At 35.3% G+C, this 15,908-nt stretch overlaps 1 pseudogene; it reads right to left on the reverse strand.

The window, feature by feature from the left end:
* Positions 1-11,271: 11,271 nt before the first annotated feature.
* Positions 11,272-15,908, reverse strand: part of LOC122112605 — a 112,897-nt pseudogene continuing 108,260 nt past the window's right edge.

Consider the following 15,908-nt stretch of genomic DNA (forward strand, 5'->3'; position numbering starts at 1 on the left):
AGGCAGAAAAACTACTACTCTACAGAATAAATAAGATATGGCAGAATTTGCTGTCTTTAAGGATTTATAAATACCTAGATTCGAATGTGAAGATTGGGATTGGACAAGGAGGAAAAAAGACAAGTAACAGCAGGAGATATCAATATTGATATCTATATCTATAGATAGATAGATGGATAATCTCCCCTCTATTAGAAGGGTATATATTCCTCTAACATATGTGTATAATAAGAAGGATTTGTTAAATGCAAAATCTCAAGTGGTAGCATCCAGGTACTTAAGAATGATATAATGTTGATAGGTTTTAAAGCATATTTTAAAAAGGGCACAATGTATGTGTGTGTGTGTATGTATGTATGTATGTATGTATGCATATACATATATATATATATATATATATATATACACACACACACAGTTACATGAGCAAGGTAATGAGTGCATTTCCTATATATATATATATATACATATATATATACATATATATGTATATATATATATATACATATATATATATATATATATACACATACACACACATTTGATTGAGGTCTTGATCAGTTCATATACTGAGGGGCATCTGGGTTGGTTTCACATCTTGGCTAGGGTAAATAATGCTGTGATAAACATAGTTTATGTGGTTATTAGAGTTCTTGATTATAGCCATTCTAACTGGAGTGAGGTGGAATCTCAGTGTTGTTTTGATTTACATTTCTTTTATGGCTAGAGAAGTTGAGCATTTCTTCATGTGTCTATTGGCCATTCTTATTTTCTCTTCAGAGAAGTTTCTCTTTAAGTCCACTTATTTACATATTTATCACAAAATAAGCCCACTTATTTTTCAGACAGTTGTTTCTTTGAGGATTTGTTGTTAGGGGACTTAGTTTTTGAGTTCTAAGTATATTTTAGATATGAGACCACTTTCTGTTGTATGGCTAGTGGAGACTCTTCTCCCAATTCATGGGTTTCTATTGATCTGGCTAGATATGTCCTTTGCCATGCAGAACCTCTGAAATTCATGCAATCCTATTTGTCCAACCATTCTTTGATTTGTCCTGTTTCTGGGTCTTTGTTAAGATAATTATGGCTTGTGCTAAGTAGCCCTAGAATTTCTCTTATTCCTTCCTATAATGTTTTCAGGGTGACTGCTTTGGCATTGAGCTCTTTGACCTATTTAGAGTTGATTCTGGTGCAGGGTGATATATGGGGATGTAGCATTAGTTTTCTAAGAGGAGTAAACCAGACCCAAGGAAACATAGGTCCCATGGTTTCCCTTATTTGCAATAACTAGTATAAGTTTAGGACAAGCAGAAATGGTCAAAAGCTATGTACATATGACCATATAAGATGATGTTAAGTGAAATGTACCCCAAGATATGGGCACAACTTGTTTTTTGTCATTTTTTCCTATTTTTTTTAACATATCTAAAATGTACTATGTGATTTTTTTGTTTCTCATTTTTATATTTTTATTGTAAAAGTATTGTAAAGAGGGGTTACAGTTACATGAGCAAGGTAATGAGTGCATTTCCTATTAAGCTTTGTTGCTTCCTCCTTTGTTTTTCCCCTACCATCCCTTCCCTTCCACCTCCACAACTACACTCCCCCCATCCCCTCAGTCCCCATACCTAAATTGTAAAGTTCATTTTTCAACATAATGTCTTGTACATCTCATTGTTTCAATGCGTCAACCTGTATCCCTATTTAAACATTTTGTTTTTTCCCTTCCCTTCCCCAAATTATGCCAACATCAAATACAGTGAAAACAGGGGTTATACTGTGGGGGAGGGGAATACAAAGCAACAAAAAAAATCACATGATACATTATAAATACATTAGATACAATAGCAAAAAAGGAAAAAAAAACACATGTTCCTATCTTGGGTTGTTTTCGCTTAACATTATCTTATCTGGTCATATGTACATAGCTTTTGAACTTTTCTGCTTGTCCCAGGCATATCTTAGTTACTGCAAATAAGGGAAACCATGAGACCTAGGTTTCTTTGGGCCTGGCTTACTTCATTTAATATAATGTTTTCCAAGTCATTCCATTTCCTAACAAATGGAACAATGCCATTCTTTCTGATGGAGGCATAGAATTCCATTGTATATGTGTGTGTGTGTGTGTGTGTGTGTGTGTGTGTGTGTGTGTGTGTGTGTATCACATTTTCAAGCAAGTTTTTTCTATCTGCTGCCTTTAAGAATCACACCTTTCCCATAAAAAACAACATTTTTTGTTTCTCTTATATGTTCTTCCCCCATGGTATAATCCCTGTTTTCACTGTATTTGATGTCAATGCCCTGCACCTTGTCTATACATTTTTTCTAATTTGGGGAGGTGAAGGGAAATAACAAAATGCTGAAACAAGGATATCGGTTGACCTATTGTAGCAATGACAGGTACAAGACACTATGGTGAAAACAAACCTTACAACTTACAGGGAATGGGGGAGTTGGGGAGTTGGGGAGGGAAGGGATGTTAGGGGAAATACAAAGGAAGAGGTAACAATGCTCGCTAGGAAATGTACTCATTACTTTACTAATGTAACTGTAACTCCTCTGTATACTGTTTTTACAATAAAAAACATACAAAGGGCACAATGATGTAGAAAAAGCCTAAAATTGATAGTAGTTCAATAGGCAGAATAAGGTTCAAAAATTTTGTTTAGTTGATGATTTCAACAACAGAAAAGAAATAACACTGAATATTTATGAGATTCCAGTTGAAAAGATGTTTTAGAAGCATGAAAGTATATGAATCTCAAAGGAAAACATAAATATAATTACACAAAATTAAAAGAAACATGTACCTCAAAAGAATAAATATTTAAAAATTAAATCATGAAAACAGAATAAGCTTCTGAAGTAAGTTTTTAAAGGATTAAGAATTTTGTTCTACAAAAATTCAAAATAACTGTGTAAGTGAATATACAAAGCTAACAATAAGATATTTAGATTGTATGAACAGAATAATCATAGATGATGAAATACTAAAACTGAAATGTACATTGAAGTTCAAAAAATTGCCAAGACATTACTAAAATATCATTCTTTTTATTGTTATTGTGAGATGACATACAGAAAGGTTACATTTACCAAGGTCAGGTAATGAGTAAGTGGAGGAGAAAATAACAAAAAAATATACAGCAAATAACAGAAGCCTCTTGTTTCCATTGCTTGGTGTTCACATCAATGCATTTCTTTTCTCTCTAGTCCTGACTTACATCACTCAATATTAGTCCTTTACTTTTGTTTACAAATTTTATGATATCATTCTTTCTGGTAAGTAAAATTCCACTATATATTTATACTACATATTCATTTATTTTTATCTATGCATCCACTGAGTGTTATATTAAAGAAATGAAAAGACCTCATGCTCCGGGTTTGGAAGAATTAACTTTGTGAAAATGTCAGTACTGCCTAAAGCAATCCACAAATTCAATATAATACTGATTCAAATCCCAACACCATTCATGAATGAGATAGAGAAAGCAATCCTAAACTATAATCCAAAAACATTGTTTTTGTCTCAGCCTAATATTTGATAAAGGAGCCAAAAATGTAGGCTGGAAGAGAAACAGCCTCTTCAAGGAATGATGCTGGCAAAAGGGAATATTCACGTGCAGAAAACCCAAACTAGGTCATTATGTATCACCTTGAACCAGCATCAATTCAAAGTGGATAAAAGACCTCAGTGCAATGCATTGAACTATTTACTGTGTAGTCTCCCAATTTTCCTCCTTATTCACCTACATCTTTTCCGTGGGCCCCACAAAACCCTTGTTAAATAACCACTTCTGTGTGTTTATATGTTGAGTTCCTACATCAACAAATTGGAGAAGTCTGAAACCAACAATTCAATGAGACATCTAAACCTCCTTGAAAGAGAGCAGCATGCTAAACCTCAATCCAGTAGATGGAAAGAAATAATTAAAATTAAATCAGAATTAAATGAATTAGAAGCCAAAATGACTATAGAAAGAATCAACAAAACAAAGAGTTGGTTCTTTGAAAAAATTAAATATTTTTATTTCATTTAATTAACTATTATTTGAGATATTTTCAGCAATTCTATCTGCACTAGAAACAAGATAATTTATCAAAACAGTAAAAATATAAATAATAGAACATAGCAAATAATTATTTAATAATTTATTTGTTCACAGGCAATGAGACAGACAATTCATATATCCTTTTCTCAGAAAGAAGTTCAAAGAAGATTTTTATCTCATGTCAGGCATCATAAATAAGAAAAATCACTTGAGCAGAATAAATGTGTAAATTGTTTGGAAACAGAATACTTTTTGTCAGAAAGGATAATGTGCATGTAGGCACTTATATAGGCATATATTTAAGTATATTTATATAGATAGATATATATTTAAATATCTATACTTACATATGTTTGAATAAATACCACAGGATACAATAGTCAAAAACAGTTTCATACATTAACTTTGGTATATATTCTACAAGTCCCTAGAACAATGACTATGCCAAAAGAAATTACAGGAGTTTATCATATGAAGTTATATTTATCTATGATATTTACAATTACAGAGATGGGTAAAGTGAAAGCAGATTCATTTAAAGGCAAACAGCACAGAAAAAATTATAAATCAGAATTAAATAGTGGCTGTGTGCCTACAAAGATGAATTTCCACTCCAATATAACAATGTTATTTGAATATTTGACTATCAATTTTCCAGTAAAGTCTACAGCAGCCAAATTATTTAAGGTTCACACAGTGTCTACTCTGTGTTGCTAGGGATGTACCCAATGGGTGTTCAATAAGTACTAATTATCGCTGCTGTTTCAGTACTCCAAGGCAGCCTGGAACATTGTATAATCAATAGGAGACAAATACAAATTGCATTAGTGGATTTTTTATTATTATTTCAGGGTAAGTAAGAATGGCAAGAAGTAAATAGAGTATACACCAGTTAGCATGGCTTTGTTAAAAAAAAAAAAAAACTTACAAGACAACATACACAAATATCTACCAAATGTTCCAGGTATTACAGCCCTTTCCTGTCCAGTTCTACCTAAACTAACCCTCACCTATCTTCTGAGGGCACAGCTAATTTCTTTTATTTACTTCTGTTAGAATTCAAAGGATAATTATAAAATAAGGATGAAATCAGAAAAGCAGTATTCAGTTAAAAGGAGAAAAATAACAGAAGAAAAGGAAAGAGGAAGAAGGAAAGAATGAGGAAGGACAGGAGAAATGAAGGAAGGAAATGGAGAGGAAAGAAGGGAAAGAAGAAGGAAGAAAAACTAAGAAGGGAAGGAAGGAAAGAGGAAAGGACTAGAAGAAAGGTTGAAAACAATCATTTTCATTTGGGGGTGAGGGGGAACAACTAGTCAGGGGTCAAGGATACTATCCATCATTGCTGAGAATTAAGGATTCTATCCTAATTACATGGATTGTTCACATTTGTGGTTCTGTTTGTTAATAAATCAGTAACTGTGAAAAGGATAGCTACCAGTAAACATTTCCAAATATAACCAAACACAATTCCTGTTTTAGATTTACTGTCACATTTTATATATGCAATTTTTGATAAAAACTACGTGAGGAATGTATGGTATATAATGTTATCAGGAGTTTATAAACTTGTAATACCTTCAGAATGTTCAGGGAGCTTCTGAAATCCCCAGTGGCAGGCAAGAGCAACATGAATTATAACAGAGAGCAGAGAGCAGAGATGGAACAACTCTGTTGATGTTTATAAAACCTCACAGGCTTCTCCATGCCTATGCTTTTTATGTAAATAATCATGGTTTACTACGTTCATGGATAATTACATTAAGTCTGTTGACTAGGCTTAATCATATCACCCTTCTATTCAAGGATCTCAAACTAGGGTTTTAGTAAGATAAACCAAAGATGTGAGCCATTTATGGATAGCCTAATCATTAAAGAATTATAGTGTCTTACAATTTCAGTCATGAAAGCTATACCATGAAGTATTATTCTCATTTTTTAACTGAAAAAATTGACGAGTATGTTGCTGGTTAGGAATATGTCTACACGCCACTGTTTTCCTTCAGAATATCCAATAACCTTTCAATCCATGGGTTAGGCCTCTGGCAGAAAATGCCATCAGAACCATCCAGGGACACTGCTTCCATGGGGAGCTAGTGGGACAGAAGGAGGCTGGGTATGGACAGGGCCAACCTCTATATAAACAGTTCATATTTTAAAACTTCGTATCCAGAGGTAAAGGTCAGCAGACAAGGCAAAAAAGGCCTGGGGCTAAAATGATGAGAAATGAGCTTGAAGAACAAAACTTGCAGGGTGAACCTGGGGAGAGTTATAAACATGGTTAATAAACTTAAAATTTTCTTTTTTTAAATAAGTTTTTTATTGTGAGAATACTATACAAAAGAGGGGTTACAGTTACATGAGCAAGGTAATGAGTACATTTCTTTTTTGTTATTGTGAACATACTGTACAGAGGGGTTACAATTACATGGGCAAGATAATGAGTACATTTCTTATCAAGCATTGCAGCCTCCTCCTTTGTTTACCCTTCACATCCCTTCCCAGCCACCCCTTGCCCTCCCCACCCAATCCTCCCCCCCACCACCAAAATTGTAAAGTTCGTTTTCAACATGACAACTTGTACTTGTACTTCTCATTGTTGCAACGGGTCCACCAGTATCCTTAAACGACTTGTTTTTCCCCTTCTCCTCCACAAATTATACTGACATCAAATATAGTGAAAGCAAGGGTTATACTGTGGGGGAAGGACATACAAAGCAACAAAGAGATAATCTTAAAAATGCATTAGAAACAAATGCATGAAAGAAAAAAAACATTTAAATACATATCTAAGGGTTCATTTTCCTAACATCACATTATCTGACCTTTTCTGATTGACTCATACATATACTAGATATTGCAAATAAGGGAAACCATGGGACTTATGTTTCTTTGGGCTTGGCTTACTTCACTTAATATTATTTTTTCCAAGCTTTTCCATTTCCTATCAAATGGGGCAATGTCATTCTTTCTGATGGAGGCATAGAACTCCATGCGTATATATACCACATTTTCTTGATCCATTCATCTACTGAGGGGCATCTGGGTTGGTTCCGTATCCTAGCTGTGGTAAATAGTGCTGCAATAAACATAGTTGTGCTGGTAGCTTTAGTGTGGTCTTGTTTGCAAACATTTGGGTAAATGCCCAAAAGTGGGATTGCTGGGTCATAGGGGAGCTCTATGTGAAGTCTTTTCAGGAACCTCCATACTACTTTCCAAAGTGGTTGAACAAGTTTACACTCCCACCAACAATGAAGTAAGGTTCCCTTCTGTCCACATCCCCTCCAGCATCTGTTGTTATTAGAGTTCTTGATTTTTGCCATTCTAACTGGGGTGAGGTGGTATCTCAATGTTGTTTTGATTTGCATTTCTTTTATGGCTAGTGAGGTTGAGCATTTCTTCATGTGTCTATTGGCCATCCTTCTTTCTTCTTCAGAGAAGTTTCTCTTTAAGTCTTTAGCCCACTTATTTATTGGGCAGTTGTTTCTTTGAGGATTTGTTGTTGGGGGGATTTAATTTTTTGAGTTCCAAGTGTATTTTAGATATGAGACCCTTGTCCATTGTATGGCTAGTAAAGATCTTCTCCCAATCTGTGGGCTTTCTACTGATCTTGCTAGCTATGTCCTTTGCCATGCAGCAGCTCTGCAACTTCATGCAATCCCATTTGTCCAACCTTTCTTTGATTTGTTGTGTTTCCAGGTCTCTATTCAGAAAATTTTGGCCTGAGCCAAGGAGACCTAGGGTTTCTCCTATTCCATCCTGTAATGTTTTCAGAGTGTCTGCTTTGACTCGGAGATCTTTGATCCATTTGGAGTTGATTCTGATGCAGGGTGATATATAAGGATCTAGCTTTAGTTTTCTACAAGTAGTTAACCAATTTTGCCAGCACCATTTACTGAAGAGGCAGCTCCCTTATCGAAGATTAGATGGCTATAGGTTTGTAGGTTCATTTCTGGGTTTTCAACTCTATTCCATTGGTCCTGAGGTCTTTAATTTTTTTTTTTTTTTTGGTTGTGGGACCTGAACTCTGGGCTGGGCGCTGTCCCTGAGCTCTTCAGCTCAAGGCTAGCACTCTACCATGTGAGCCACAGTGCCACTTCTGGCTTTTCCTGTTTATGTGGTGCTGAGGAATTGAACCCAGGGCCTCATGCATGAGAGGCAAGCACTCTACCACTGAACCACCTCCCCAGCCCAATAAACTTAAAAATTTCTTAAGCATTTTATATGTAGATCCAGTTTATAATGAGTAGAACATAATAATTTGAAACCTTATATATATACATATACACACATAAATATGCAAGTGTGGCAACTATACTGATATAATTAGAAGATAAGATTAAGAGATGAAGGACATTGTCAGTGAAGATATTGCATGATTACAAATACTACTTAATTTTCATCTATTTTATTGAAACAAGAAGGAAGTGATGTGCAGACAGGAAGAATAAAACTAATAAAATTCATCCACATATAAAAATGTGAGAAAGTGAGAAAGCGAAAGAAACTTTTAAATTATGTGACAAGATGTGCTCTACTTCTTCCTTTATCATACCAGAAATCTAAATGCCAAACATTTAGTTATGTCAGGCTCAGACCTGTAGCCCTGAGAGGAAGAGGAAGAGGGAGAGAAAGAGGAAGAGAAAGAGGAGAAGAAGATGAAGATTTGAGGATTGAAGTTTGGAGCAAGCCCAAGCAGAAAAGTCCATGAGACTCTTATCCCCAAATAATCACCAAAAAAATAAAAAAATAAAATCCTGAAAGTGTTCAAGGAGTAGAGCCAGGAGCCTAGAACAAAAAAACTCAGGGACACAATCTAGTTCCTGAGTTCAAACCCCAGAAATGACATTAAACCAAATTAAAAAGAAAGAAAACTAAATGCCATACTTTGTAAAGTCATATGTGTTTTAAGCTCAAAGTTTGTTTTATTTTTGCAAAAATATACATATAATTACAATACAGTTCTGAAGAAAGTACTACACATGAAAATGAATCTGTTTTTAATCCATGTAGTTTAGCAAGAATATGATTAAAAAGCAATGTTATGAAATTTTTCTGTGTAAGTGATGATAACATTTCTACTTTACTTTTAAATTCTCTCACTTTGCTAAATGTTTACTTGAGACTATTTTAAATAAAATATAAAGACCATTGGTTCTCTGATACAAAACAAGTATTTGTTCAGGATTTTCTTTTAATCATATTTTGTCAGAGTGAAGTGACTGAGAGACAAAATTCTTAGTTAGAAGCATCCTTTGCTTGATTTAATGTATTTTCAAATATTTTACATAGCATATTCTATGTATCTATAAAATAATAGTTGAGAAAATAAATGACCTACAAGGGCCAACTACTGGGTTGATAATCTAATCTGTAATACTGTGTCTTGAAACAGAATCATGGGGCTGCATACTAAATACCTGACATGATTTTCCTTACTCCCAAAGAGAATATGACTTTTCTCTGCAAAACATTTAAATTGTAGTTTGTATCCAATGCTCTCAGACTCTCAAATTGTTTAAGACTTTAAAATTTAATCAAGGGATTTCTTAATGGAAGCTAGGAAGAGCAACATCAGAAATACATTTGACAAAAGGGTAACAAATTTCTACTTAATTATTTACAAGGCCATATACAGCTACACAGAGACAGAAAAGTAGTCAGACTCTTATGCATCAAACCCAGCCGTCTGAAACAACAAGGGCATCAATTCGTCCTCACACCATGCAAACAGTTTTCAAGATTGCATCGTGTTGATCTTGATGAAATTACATGACTAGGATCTGAAGCTGCGTGCTGGTAATTTATGGCCACAGGTCACTCTGAGTTGAACATTTGCAGTTTACTGAGAGCCTATTTGAAATTTACATGCATCTCATTTTGTCACCTAAAACATGTTTTTCATCATTGAGAACAGCCACTGTCTTTTTACCTTATCCTTTTTCTTAGTGTCTATTTCTGTGATTACAGCAGACATGTTTCCCACTGGGTAAAATAGCATAACAAATATTAATATGAAGTGATTGAATAAAGACATTTACTTTTCTAAATTTAGAGGTAAGGAGAATTTTATTTTATTTTATTGTGATTTATTAAGCTACAATTGTTTTTTTCAATTGTTTTGTTCAGAGTAAAAAAAGATGACAAAAATCAAAACCTTTACCTTATCTCTCACACTTTGGATTATATATCTGTTCATTTTCTCCCAGAAATAATTGTCTAGATTTTCCCATCCAAAGAAATACATACATTTAGACCAGCATTTATCATACTTGCAATCCGATATGTGTATGTGTATGTGCATATATAATTTGCCTTTATTTTTAAACTATAAAGTTATAATGTACAATAGATTTTCCAGTGCTTTTCATTGGAGCACTGTGAATGTTTCTTTGAGAAACAATATTGTAAATAAATCTGTAAGATTCTGAAAAAAAATCTTGTAATGCTACCAATTTATTGTTACCAAAAAGAAGAGTAAGTTCTACATACATTTTTGAGATAAAGCTTCATTTGGATGCATTGTGCTCTAAACACACCAGGTCTCATGAACATATACAAAAACAGGTGTACCACATTCCTGAAGTGTCTGTGTATATACTAAATATAGCTTTATTTGTCTGCAGATATAAGCAATGAAAGAAGTGAAGCCTGCATTATATAGAAGACAAGACTACTACCATCAGCTATTTAAATCATATTACATAAAATAAAATGTAATTAATTTTGTTATGTATAACATTTTATCTATGATTTTTATTATGGAAAATATTTGTTTGCTTTTCAAACATTTATGTGAATTGTAAAATCACTGAATGTAAACCATTGAATGTATAACCATTGAGAGTCAGAAGGAATTGTGCATCAAAATATTTCTTCAAATAGGAAATAAATCCCTTTAACTCATCTGACACAAGTCATCATTGAGTCACTGAGAAATTAAATCTGACAACATAACTCAAATGTAAAATTCAGCCCTTATAATGGTTTATCACAAATCTTGAAGTATTTATACTGGTGAAAAATTTTGAATGCACTTTTTAGACACTATGGGATTTGAGCAAAATGCCATCTCAGGAATTGTTTCTATTTAGGTCACTAGCTTAGTTATTTTTCACTCAGCATCTAGTTATCTTAGGTCCTAATAATCTATCTATCTATTTCTCCTGCATATTTAGAATTAAAGACATACTCAACCATGCTCTGCTTTATGTATCTCTTATAGAATCAAAAGAAAAAGGGGTACCAAGATATCTGTACAGCTGTCTTTAGAATCCAGTTTAACGGTCTGAGTCATCAGTTGTACCAAGTCACTCATTTCATTTGTATGACTTTTCCCTTAACTGGAATCCCCATCTGACTTATCTGTTGAACTTGTAAAAGAACTTAACTCATCCTCAGACAATGAATCAGTTTTCTTTCCTGAGCAATATTGCAGTCAGAAGAGAACCATCTGGTAGGGATGGAAGGCCTTCCTCCTGTGGTTTCCCTGGCCCAGTTGCACTCCTCACCGAAGAGCCTGAAGGAAACATCTCTTCCTGTAACTGCTTTAGCCGTCTCCTCTCTCTGGATGGTAATGGCCGATCCTTTGATGATGATATCTCACTGTTTGTAGAACGGCTCACAGACTCACTGGCTAGTCTATTTTGGTTTTCAACAATTCGTGTTGATATGACATTCGCTTTTCCCACAGTAGGATGAGAGGACAAAAACTGAGGAGGTGCTTCTATTAAGCCATTGTGCTCAGTCTGTTCCCTTTTCTTCTGCCATGGCTGTCCGGAAAGGGATGGTTCAAACTCAGAGTTGTGTGGCTGCAAACCTAGATGGATTGTGCCCTGCTTTTCCATAATATATTCATCAGCAACTTGTTCCTGGTCCTTTGGCCTCTGGTCTTTATTTAGGTGCTAGAGTGGCTTAACTGATTCATTCCCTTCCCTATGGCCGTTATCAGAGCACCATATGGAAATCAGGATTTCAGGCTGAGCCCTGGATTCCGTGTTGTCCTGTGTCTTCTCTTTCACTTGAGAAATGGTGCACTGACCTAGCTCATTAGCAGCATCTAAATGTCTTGGTTGATTCTCTTGAACTGAGCCATCATTCATTAACTCTCTCCTTTCTGCAGGTAAGATGCCAGTATTTACTCTACTAATCGTAGCTAATAATTCTGTGGTCTTGCTCATGTCTGGTTTGCCAGTGTGGCCTTTTAGACTAGCAGGTGATTTCAAAGGACCAATAACCACAGGCCTCTCTTGGGACAAACAATTGTCTTCAGCCATTACATAAGTCTTGGAAACGTCAGAACAGTGAGGGTGGTGGTGGATCACATCATGGTCTGATTCTGCCTTTCTGGAAATGATGCAGCAACAGGTTTGGATTTAGAGTCACCATTTTTATTTTATTTTTGGAAGTTTTTGCCTTTGTGGCCTCCAAAAATAAGGATATTTGGTGTTTTACGTGAGGTTGCCTCAAGATGCTTCTCACAGAGGGTCTTTCTTCAGGCTGTCTGCTCAGCATTGTTCTGATCAGTTCAGCCAGCTCTGGGCTATAAATTCTTGGTATTTGGTGGCAGCTTTCCTTCAACAATCTGGTGAACTAAAGAATTTATGTCTTTGCATTGAAAGCCTGCTTCAGTGCCATTTCATAGTCACAGCATCCCAAAGCCCTAACATCAGACTTAAAATTTTAGGGTCTTATTGAAAACAATTCAGGGCTCATGTAATCGGTGTGCCAATGAGGGTGCTCGTCATGTCACTATTATTTTCTAACACTCGTGCGATTCCTAGGTCACCCACTTTGATGATGTTTGTTCTTGTTAGGAAGACAGTTTGAGTTTTCAGGATATGTCTTCATGTACATCAAAATATAGTTTCCTTTCTATGTATAGCTGTATATCACATCATTTGTTTGATAAGAAATACTGCCTACACAGGAAATAGTTTTTATAAAGTAAAATATAAGACCTAGTCAGTAAATTTTCACTTTGTATTTAAATGACTCTAGAAATAAACACTCCAGATGTTCTTAGTTTCTTATAAAAATACTTTCTTCAAAATTACACACACACAAAAATACTCTAATGAAATTTTCTTTCAGTCAGTTATGTTTTTATTATGTGTTAGGTGCTTTGCCAGGAGCTAAGGATATATCAGTGAATATAACAATACTTCCTTGCTCTTACCAAAAAAAAAGGAAGAAAAAGGGGTTTCCTTCGTTTCTTCCATGAACTAAAAAAATGTTGATTTTCTTCAAATTAATATACTTTCATATAGATTTTCATTCACTGTAAAGTATTGTAGTAGTTTCAGGTTGCTATGTAACAATACATTTGTTGTACTCTAGGTAAATTTCTCAGGGAACAGTTTTACAATGATGAACACACTTTACCATGTCAGCCATCCCCACAATTGTTTCTTTGATTTCAAGGATTTAGGGCAATAGCAAATTTAAGGAGAATTGCTAGGGAGTGTATGAGATGATTGAGAAATATTCACACTTAGAATACGTTTTTAATCTAGTTTCTGAAGCACCTCTAAGTTTTCCATTGCTGAAGGAACTCTCAGGAGTTTCCATTAGAATGAGGGTACTGATTGCTTAAATACAGACTCACCAAGAAATTACAGTATCTTCTTCTATTTGAAAAGCTGTGCAGTGTCTGAGATTTTTACACTATCTCCAAGCTAACATTTTGTTATGCAGCCCCAGGATGCTCCAGGAATTATGAGACTCCTGTATCAGAGACAAAGCACTTGGTTCGTATTATGCAAGGTGAGGAGGGGAGGCAGCCAGTGAATCTGTTTTCATTTCCCCCAAAGTCTTCAAAATGGAAGCAGGGCTCAGGAATTTTTGTGCACAGAAAGCTTGCCATGGCAGAAGTATCCTGAATTTCAATAACTGTAATCTTTAGCCGGGCGCCAGTGGTTCACACCTGTAATTCTAGCTACTAGGGAGGCTGAGATTTGAGGATCACGGTTCAAAGCCAGCCCGGGCAGGAAAGTCCATGAGACATTTACCTCCACTAAAACCACTAGAAAACCAGAAGTGGTGTTGTGGCTCAAGCAGTAGTGTACTCGTCTTGAGCTGAAGAGCTGAGAGACAGCCCTCAGGCCTAGAGTTCAAGCCCCACAACCAACAAAAATAAAATAATAATAATTTTAATCTTAAAAAATGTTTTCTATCAAGTATGTTCATACTTTTCTTGGAAGTTGATAATATTACATTTGTAAACTGGTCACCAAACAAATATGTCTTTTACTCTACAGATTGACATTGTTACACTATTCACCAAACTGTAGGTTTGTGCTACCTTAGACTATAAAATATCTCTTAAGAATTTATTTAAAATTATACTTTCATTTATTTATTATTTTTTTTGTCCGGTCGTGGGGCCTGAACTCTGGGCCTGGGTGCTGTCCCTCAGCTCTTCAGCTCAAGGCTAGCGCTCTACCACTTGAGCCACAGTGCCACTTCCGGTTTTTTTCTTTTTTGCTTATGTGGTGCAGAGGAATCGAACCCACGTCCTCATGCATGCAAGGCAAGCGCTCTACCACTGAGCCACCTTCCCAGCCCTCATTTACTTTTTTATATTACTCATTATCAAAATTTATTTAATACTTTATTTTATTTTTTGTTGGTCGTGGGGATTGAACTCTGGGCTTGGGCACTATCTCTCATCTCTTCAGCTCAAGGCAAGTGCTCTACTGCTTGAGCCACAGCACCACTTCCGATTTTCTAGTGCTTTATTGGAGATAAGAGTCTCATGGATTTTCCTGCCCTGGCTGACTTCCAACCATGATCCTCAGACTCAGCCTCCTGGGTAGCTAGGATTGAAGGCATGAGCCACTACCGCCCGATTATCAAGAATTATTTATAAAAATAAGTTTACAAAACCACATAAAGAAAAATAAAAGTTAATGTAAATGTTTTCAACAACATTTTAGCATCTAATCAACAAAAGATTGTCAGAACATTTAAATGTACTGAAACTTGTAGGACTAACATAATTTACTAGAGAAGTGGTAAAGTTTATAAAGAAAGAAAAATCCTCTGGGCAGCCACAAGCAGAAAACTAAAAGTGGATCAAAATGGATTAAAGAACTCAAGATAAAATCTGAAACTCTGAAACTACTGTAGGATATAGTAGGAGAGACATTAAACTTACAGGCACAGGGAGAAACTTCTGAACAGAGTCCCAGGGTCATATCAAATTGGAGAGAGATTTGACAAATGGGACTACCTTAAAATAAAAAATTTTCTTCACAACTAAAGATATAGCTATCAAGGACATAGCTAACAAGATCAATAGAAAGCCTACGGATTGGGAGAAGATCTTCACTAGCCATACAACAGACAAGGGTCTCATCTCTAAAATATACTTGGAACTCAAAAAATTAAATCCCCCAACAACAAATTTTCAAAGAAACAACTGCCCAATAAATAAATGGGCTAAAGACTTAAAGAGAAACTCCTCTGAAGAGGAAATAAGAATGGCCAATAGACACATGAAGAAATGCTCAACCTCCCTAGCCATAAAAGAAATGCAAATCAAAACAACATTGAGATACCACCTCACCCCAGTTAGAATGGCAAAAATCAAGAACTCTAATAACAACAGATGCTGGAGGGGATGTGGACAGAAGGGAACCTTACTTCATTGTTGGTGGGAGTGTAAACTTGTTCAACCACTTTGGAAAGTAGTATGGAGGTTCCTGAAAAGACTTCACATAGAGCTCCCCTATGACCCAGCAAGCCCACTTTTGGGCATTTACCCAAATGTTTACAAACAAGACCACACTAAAGCTACCAGCACAACTATGTTTATTGCAGCACTATTTACCATAGCTAAGATATGGAACCAAC

The sequence above is a fragment of the Dipodomys spectabilis genome, unplaced genomic scaffold, assembly GCF_019054845.1.
Source record: "Dipodomys spectabilis isolate Male_0828 unplaced genomic scaffold, ASM1905484v1 ptg000095l, whole genome shotgun sequence".
Classification (NCBI taxonomy): domain Eukaryota; kingdom Metazoa; phylum Chordata; class Mammalia; order Rodentia; family Heteromyidae; genus Dipodomys; species Dipodomys spectabilis.